Genomic DNA, 8,691 nt, shown 5'->3' with positions numbered 1-8,691 from the left:
TTTAATGTACAGCTGCAGTTTATGGCTGAATTTACGTGATTTGATTGTTTCTTACCTGTACTGGTCTTGTCTCTGAATTATCAAGAATTTTCTTTGGGTCTCCACTAAAACTATATCAAAGACTTGTTTTGTGGCATCTTTCGCTAGCTGATGAGATGCTTTTAACACTGGTCTTTTGTTCTCCCCGTACAAAGTGCTGAATGATGATCGCTGAGGCAATACTTCAGCTACTACCTCAGGTTCTCTGTGAAGATTGCTCTGCATCTGTTTGGGGGAAGGGAGCCACTGTAGAAAACAATTGCAGATGGGTTATTTTTGTTTCTCAACTTTCCATATATGAGCAGCTGTAGCACATAATGGGAGGACAGCTGTGAGCTTCAGTTGTTTATCTTATCCTTGTTTCCTTTTAGTTTAATGTCAATTTGACAGTTTTATACTGCATACTATGGATCCAAAGCTGGTCTTCTTGATCATGTCATCAAGAAGGTACATGTTTAAATGTTTCCCCTTTTGGTAAGATTAGATGCATTTGAGACATAAGACTTTTGAACTGCAAGTCTGGATTTGTTCATTAGGTATAATGGAATAGAAATAATTCCATGAAAAAAATTATATTGATAAAATCAAAATGGAAGCATGCCTAACAAAATTGTATAGAAAAAGCATGAAGATAGTTCTCCATGAAGTCATAGATTTATTCAAAAGATATTTTTCAAAAGTGCTGCACAATTATATTTCTCAATACAGGTCCTTCAGTACCTTGCTAGTTGGATCTGTGAATTTGCAGCAGGAAAAGCATATGAATGTGCATCAACATTACCATATTTTTTGCTCTATAGGACACACTTTTCCCCCTTCAAAAATGAAGGGGAAATGTGTGTGCGTCCTATGGAGCGAAGAAGCCATAGCCCCACGACCCTCTCCCGGCTGGAGAGGTGACGCGCGGCTATGGCAGGAGCCTCTTTAGCTGCGTGCCACCACTCCAGCCGGGAGAGCGCGCGCGGGGCTAAAGAAGCCCCGCTTACCCTCTCCCAGCTGGAGAGGTGACGCGCGGCTATTGCAGCAGCCTCTTTAGCTACACGCCACCACTCCAGCCGGGAGAGCGCGCGCGGGGCTAAAGAAGCCCCCTGCGACCCTCTCCCAGCTGGAGAGGTGAAGCGCGGCTATGGCAGCAGCCTCTTTAGCCGCGCGCCACCACTCCAGCTGGGAGAGCGTGCGTGGGGCTAAAGGAGGAGCTTCTTTAGCTTCGCTGAAGGGGCACTGGGCAGAGAGGGGGAGAATTTTTTTTCCTTGTTCTCCCCCCTCTAAAACAAGGTCCATCCTATTGTCCGGTGTGTCCTATCGTGCGAAAAATACGGTACATCACAAGCACATTTTCCAACACATAATAGCTTATGTCCTGGAAAAATGGCAGAATTTGTGTGTTGAGTCTGTCTAGAGAATACATGTACAGTGTACAAGCAAGTTGCTTGGCTTATCCACTGTGTACATTATTTTAACAGGATGAAACCTACTGGAAATTAGTTTATTTTCTACACTTGCTACACTTGCTGCCAAGGAGTGTGGTGGAGTCTCCTTCTTTGGAGGTCTTTAAGCAGAGGCTTGACAACTACATGTCAGGAGTGCTCTGATGGTGTTTCCTGCTTGGCAGGGGGTTGGACTCGATGGCCCTTGTGGTCTCTTCCAACTCTATGATTCTATGACTTACTGGAATGTCCCTGGACATCTAGGAATGATATCTAAGGGTTTGCAGATAGCTTTGTCTTTTGGTGGTGATTCTAGTTTTGTTTAACGGAATAACAACTGTTGTATGGAACTGGAGGTGAAGTGAGAGGCCCAAGCCTCAGGATATGTAAATAGCATGAAAGGTCAATAGAAGGATTCCAGCTGTCAGCATCAATTTCTGTATTGAGCTGGAAGACAGACATAAAGCTGTTGCTTGCACTCTTTGCTCTGGCTCCCATTCAATTATTGCGCATCTCTCTCCACCACCCACTCAAACATAATTGCAGTACTAAAGTGATAACATTAAAAGGGCTGTTTGGAAGAAGGTGACTTAAATTATGTATATATTGATAACTATATTGGGTGGATGGTTAGCTTGCAGCCAGTTTGATGTATCATCAGTGTACGGTCAGTCCAGCTGAGGCTCAGATTTCACAGATACCATCTATCGCAAGGAGACTGTTCTTTTTCAAGAAAGAGCTATGAAATTTCTCTCAAGGACCAGTGTTCTTTTAATTTATAAAAACAAGCATATTTTTATGACCCTTTATTTTTTATATTAAAAATGGAATGGATGTTTCTTTTTAAATATTTCCACAAAAGGAGGAACTGGGGGGGGGAATATAATATGCTGCTGCAGAGTCCCACTGGCAGCACTAGCTGGTGCCTTGAGCTGGAAATGCTGAATGGGCAAGCAAGCTCTCTGCTTGTTTTTTCTTTCTAGCTGATCATACAAGATAGAGCTTGTCCCATGGGAAATTTCTTGTACCCTCAAATGTTTTTTTCTATGGCAGCCTGGCCTTGGTGTTTATATAAGCAAAGAGACGCTGCAGTGTCAGTATTATGAGTTCTGTTTTTTTAGTGTTACATGTTGTATAGTCACTAGGGAGGGGTGCATGTGCCCACTGCTTTTTCTGATTCCTAGAGGATGATTCATTGTTAACTTTCTTTGGGTTTGGCTTGCAGAAATCAGTACATATAGTGATAGCGGCCAGAGAAACATGCCAAATGTGGACTGAGCCAGGGTTTTAGGCCTTTATTTTTCCCATCATGACTTTCTCAGTATTGATACAAGAACTGCTAAGTGTTAAGTAAACATGAACATATGCACTTTAGCATATACCATCCTAAGAGTTTTGAATGAAACTGTAAACCCACTTCAATCTGGTTTTTCATCCAGAACTGAAACTGACTTGGTTGTTTTGTGGGGGCAGATTTTAGCTGGTTGCATCCTGCTATGGAACTCCCTCCCAAAGGAGATTGATTTGGCACTGCCTTGACTGTATTCCAGGTACTAGGGGAATTCTTTCCTGTTGATCTGGGTTGGGTTTAATTTGTTTTCCAGTCTGGTTTGAGTCAATCACTTAGTAATTGCTTTGGCATTGTGGGTGCTGCAATTGTTTTTGAAGTGTATCACTGATTTTATCTGGAATTTAATGGTATGTTGGCATTGTTTTAGGCTTCTGTGTTTTATGGTTAATACTTTTCCGTTCAGCAGATGTGAATGACTTTACAGACGGTAAAATGATACATATATGTATTTTAAATAAAAATGGTGATACTGAATGTTCATTTTTGAAGATAAGTCTTTCATGCTATACTGTATGGGTAAGGAGGGCATGGGAAATGCTTGAATGTTTGGTGGTTTCTGGCTCTGATCAGAAGCAAGAGGGCTAGGAGGATGGAAGAAGGCAAGAACTAGGTTTGTGGATATCTGCAGATCCCGTATCATTTTTGCAGAGGCAACAGCTCAAGACCTTTTTGTGTGTGTGCAAGCCTTGGGTGCCTAGTAAGAATGAAAGTACTGTACTGGTATAACTAATTTCCGATGGTTTTAATGTTTTTAAGTACATTACTGCTTTTTAGATAATGATTTCAACTTTGTTCTTAATGTTATGTCTGTTATCCATCCTGGGCTCTGTGAGGAAGGGCCAGATGCAAGAACAGTTAATAATAATACAGACAATTCAGTGAGAGCAAGGAGGCATGGTGTCATCTGTGTCAACACAAGAGGGAGTCTACTGTATGTGTTGAGTTTAATAAAGTTGTCCCTGCATCAAAAGCTGCCCTGGAGTTGTGCCAAGGGAGAGAGCCTGAAAGAAAAACAGCTGCTCAGCAAGCGCTGTTCCTTACAAGTCTGATGTTGAGGTGCTTCCCCTGCCTGCTTCCCTAGTAACATTTTTAGGGAAGTTTACAAAACAAGCTCAAGTTGCAACTTAGGTAATGAACACAAATTCTAGTTAATTTAATGAGCTTCCTCTTTTTCTTCTTCTTTGGCGATCACTCGTAGCTGAGTAAGATTGTCTTCCATAAAGACGGTTTTAACAATGAGTCCATAAGTGACTGTGGAAGCCAGTTCTGGATCCACACGCCCTTCCACAGTGGGGACATTGGTTTCCGGGTGGGAGTTGATCACGGTGTGGATTTGCCAAGCGTGCCTTCCTCTTAGCACGTTTCTCCTTTGCGTCCTGAGTTCAAGTGTCTTCAAAGCCCATGACACCTTTGGTAAAGGCTGTTCTCCAACTCGTCCCATATACTGTACTTCCCTTTCCCCAAGAACCAAACGGAAACACTACACTGACCAGTTCCTACTACAAATTACACCGAATATACTGCAATTCTTACTGAACAATATCCAGCAATGTCCTAAATTTAAAATGGGCAAGAGCAAGTATAAATAAATAAAAATTAAAAATGGTATTTAAAAAAAAATACTGTATTTTTTAAAAAAGAAAACACAGTTTAAAAGCAACAGACACACGCTCTGAGGGAAGAGACCCGCTACTCTGCTCTTCCCAAACCGCAAGCTGCCTCCAGGACCCCCAAGTCACCGGCAAGCGCATCTCCCCTCCCAGCTTTCTTTTCCTCTGCGCAAAGACTTGCTTCTAGACAGGCGTCCCGGGGGCGAAGCGGAGCGCCGCTGCGTCCCGGTGCATGCTGGGAGTTGTGGTCTCAGCGCCGTTCTTTCCACGCCCGCTCGGTGGCCCCTGCCCACCTTTCGCGCCGCCGCCTGCGCCAGGAGCCGCCTGGCCAGCTCCGCCCCTTCCTCTCCCGGGCTGTGGCCACGCGCGGCGGTTCCGCTTGCTTCTCCTCTGGCCGCCCGGTGGGCCCTCCCCGCCATTGTCGGAGGCCGCGCCCTGCCCTGCAGATCTCGAGCCAGCGAGCCAACGGGGCGGCGGCGGCGGCGGCGACGAGCTCGGCTGGTGCCTGAGGCGTGCGAAGCGGCCTGGAGGCTGCGGGAGCTCTTGGCCGGAGGTGGGCAGGAGCGGAGACCCAGGCGCGGAGTGGGGGGGGGGGAGAGGCGAGTGTGTGTGGTGTGTGTGTGTGACGGAGCGAGCGAGTGCGCTTGGCGCTTCGTCTTCGCATGAGGAAGAGCGAGCTCCGCAGGCCCAGAGGCTGCGCTTCCCGGAGGCTCCCACCACAGCTCTGAGGAGGAAGTGCCCGAGGGGCGGTGGAGAAGCGGCCGCGGGGAGGAAGAAAGGCAAAGGGGTTTGTTTTTTTTACTGCACTTTGCGGCGCGGCGAGCAGGTGGGCGAGGAGGCCGCGGAGGAGCTCCCCATTACCTGGCGGACAAAGGGCGCTCGCCCCAGAGGTCGCCTCTGCACAGGGAACATCTTCGGTAACGTTGAAAAGGCGCAAACCGGTTCGGGGCGACGCCTTCCTAGAGCTTTCGCGGTTTCAAACGGGCTCGGGAGGAGGATGTTTCTTAATCAGTTCTCTCTCCACCCAGAAGCAGGCAGGCAAATTCCTCATGGCCTTTGGTGCTTCCTTCACAGGGGATCTTGAGTTCTTGGCCAGGCCGCTTGGGTGTCCCTGCTTGTGCACTTGAGAGCAGCTTTTCCGTCTCCCACCGCACCCACCCCAAGCGCAGGTGAGGCACAGGGCTGCTGCTGTTGTCTCCAACTATTCACCTGCCCGCTCCTTCCAGCAGGTGTTGGGGTAAAGGTCGCGCAAGAGGGGGTGGGGGCGGTTCCTGCTTCTGCCTTCCCAACCCCTCTCTTCTCAAACCCAGTACAGAGAACTGTGACCAGTTTTACTGCCCAGGAAGAGCCTATGAAGAATCAGAGAGCTCAGTAGTACCTCCTGTCTCCTCGCTGAACTTCTCTCTTAACTGTCTGGTTGAGAAAGCCTGGGCTACTGCCCTTGTCTGTTCGCTTTCCTGTCTGCTCTCTCCCCCTCTTGTCGCTCTCAGCAACACAGGCGTGCAAGTGGGCAATTCGCTGTTTGCACATTTGTCCAACCTCTGGCTTGGATTCTCTGTGATCTTTCTTTGGGTTGTGTAGTAGTAAGGATTGGCCCAGCAAGCTCAATCATTCCTACTACCTCATCCAGAGTGAGTGTGATATAGGACAAGCGAGCAGAACATGTGGTTGCAGCCTCATGGGGCCCAATCCTCCTTGTCGCTCTGCTGAAAGAAATATGGCTAACAGGGAAGTAGAGGCTTCTAGAGAAGAACATCACCTCCCCAAACTTCCATGCTGTGCTAGGAGGGAAAAGAAGACTGCTGGATCTTCCACCTCTTGCTTAGTTCCCCTTGTTCTGTGGGTATTCTAGCATGGTAGGGAGTATTAAGTGATGGGTTGTATTCTTTGTCATTGTACTGTTCAGAGGAAGAGTGCAGGTAAATGAGCAAGAAGGTGAGGTGGCTGTGCTTTATATGAACAGCTGACTACCAGTTTTTGTTCCTGCACTGTTCCTCTTGGAGTCACAGAGAGAAGTATCATGAAGAAGAAAGAGGATGCCTTTGCAGGTTGATATGTCGGGTGACCCCTCCATATTTCTCAGTATCATTCTCTCCACACCACACTGCCCATAGAGAGTGTGTTTGCATTCTGTTACCTCTGCCTGCTTTGTTGCCCTCTTGGTGGCATGATGAGTATTGGACTGAATGCGGGGACAACACAAAGCAATGTTGCTGAGGTTCTTCCCTATTCAAATATCTGCAGTATCCCTATTTCTTAAAATAAGATCACTGCTCATAATTTTGCATTGCATTTGCTGAAATTTGTTGTGTTGCTTACAAAGCCTATCACTAGAGAATGGGAGTGTCATATCAGCTCTTGCTCTCAGATTATCAAATGGAAAGGGTATTCTTCTCTGGATTTTGAACACCCTAGCAGTGTGTGTTGGGCAGAACTGGCTCAACCGTTAGGCAGACTGATGTGGCTGCCTCAGGCAACAGAAGCACCCTTGCCGGCATCCCCATGAGTATCCTGCTGCTGGTGCAGAAGCAGCACTGGTATCTGCAGATTTTGGTAAGAACTTGCTCAGAATTAGTGCCAGTGCTGGCACCACTTCTCTGCCAGCTGTAGAGGTGGCAGGGTGGGTGGAGAAACAGCAGCAGCAGCAGGTATAGCTTGAACAGGGCAAGGCGGCACTTCCTTTGTTACATATCTTTAGATGCCAGGCAAAAAAATTTCCTTTTCTCCCAGTCCTTTGGCTAAGTGTTTCTCAAATTTGTGTCTCCAGCTGTTGTTGGACTACAATTCCTGTAATTCCTAGCTAGGAGAACCAGTGGTCAGGGATGATGGGAGTTGTAGTCCCAACTACAGCTGGAGACACAAGTTTGAGAAACACTGGTAATTAAACGATCTATGGCCTTTTAAACTGTGGGGGTATTGTTTTTGTTTGTTACTTTGGTATTTATTTTTGTATTTTTATATTGCAAACCGCTTTGTGATCCTCGGATGAAGAGTGGCATAGAAATTTGGGCAGCAAAGTCAGACAAGAAATTAGTTCCTAAAAGAATATTTGGCCCCAAAAAGTTTCTGAATATATGTGAACCATTTGCTATGGTTTGAAAACATATATCCAGCACCATAAATGTTATTAACAACTTCCTGATTGCCCTGACAAATCAGAGCATATTTTTTTCGAAGCCTCATTTTACTACAGTAGAACCTCGTGTTATGTACCATCCTCTTTACAAATGCTTCGGGTAACGAGTGCCGCTAACCCGGAAGTAGATGCTCCTTGTTGCAAACTTTGCCCTGGGATGTGAGCGGAAGTTGTATGCCGGTGGTGCGGCAGCAGTGGGAGGCCCTGTTAGCGAAAGCGTTCCTCATGTTAAGAACGGTTTCGGCTTAAGAACAGACCTCTGGAATGGATTCAGTTTGTAACCGGAGGTACCACTATACTAGTAAACTTTCTCCATTGAGAAGACAAAGGGACAACCTAACTTACGTTGTCCATGTGCTGGTAACCTCTATGTTGGATTACTGCAATGCATTATACATGCTGCTGCCTTTGAAAGGTACCGTATTTTTCGCTCTATAACACGCACCCGACCATAACACGCACATAGTTTTTAGAGGAGGAAAATCCGTAGGCATGCCACCCGTAGGCATTCCCTCCATAACACGCACAGACATTTCCCCTTACTTTTTAGGAGGAAAAAAGTGAGTGTTATGGTGCAAAAAATACGGTATTTGGAAACTGCAGCTGATACTGAATTTAGTGGCCAAATTGTTGCCTAGCACATATATGTCTTAACATATAGCACCAATTCTGGCATGACTCACTGACTAACAGATAATTTCCAGGCTCAATTCAAAGTGCTAGTTTTGACCTGTAAAGCCATATGTGCTCACGACCCCACTACCTCAAGGACCGTATTTTCCCACATGAACTGGCCCAGAACCTGTGGTTATTGTCTGAAGCTCTTCTCCATGTGCTTCTTCCACGTGAGCTCTGGATCAGGGGTCAGCAACCTGCGGCCTGTGGGGGACATTTAAATGGCCCACGAGCTGCCCCTGAACCGAGCCGCTTGCACAGTGAATCCCCGCGCGCTGCAGCGCGGAGCGGGGACTTGCTTCTGCGGCGCTGGAAATCGTGTCTGTGCAGACGCGATCTGGCCCATGGAGCGATCTCTGCAGGAGTGAACCAGCCCAGGGGAGGTAAACCTTGCTGACCCCTGCTCTAGATGGTTGCAGCAGAAGAGTGACCCTTTTCAGTGGTGGCTCCCTG

General features: G+C 46.9%; 1 protein-coding gene across 1 annotated transcript in view; it reads left to right on the top strand.

Moving 5' to 3' along the window:
- Nucleotides 1–4,731: 4,731 nt before the first annotated feature.
- The window catches only part of PAK2 (p21 (RAC1) activated kinase 2), a 39,953-nt gene continuing 35,993 nt past the window's right edge, over nucleotides 4,732–8,691 (top strand). The window contains exon 1 of the mRNA XM_053389871.1: nucleotides 4,732–4,980. The gene's annotated coding sequence lies outside the window, so the exon portion shown is untranslated. The remainder of the gene's footprint in view (nucleotides 4,981–8,691) is intronic.

Source organism: Podarcis raffonei, chromosome 5, assembly GCF_027172205.1.
Source record: "Podarcis raffonei isolate rPodRaf1 chromosome 5, rPodRaf1.pri, whole genome shotgun sequence".
NCBI classification, from domain to species: domain Eukaryota; kingdom Metazoa; phylum Chordata; class Lepidosauria; order Squamata; family Lacertidae; genus Podarcis; species Podarcis raffonei.
Note: the sequence above shows the minus strand (reverse complement) of the source record. Positions and strands in the feature narration are given on the sequence as shown.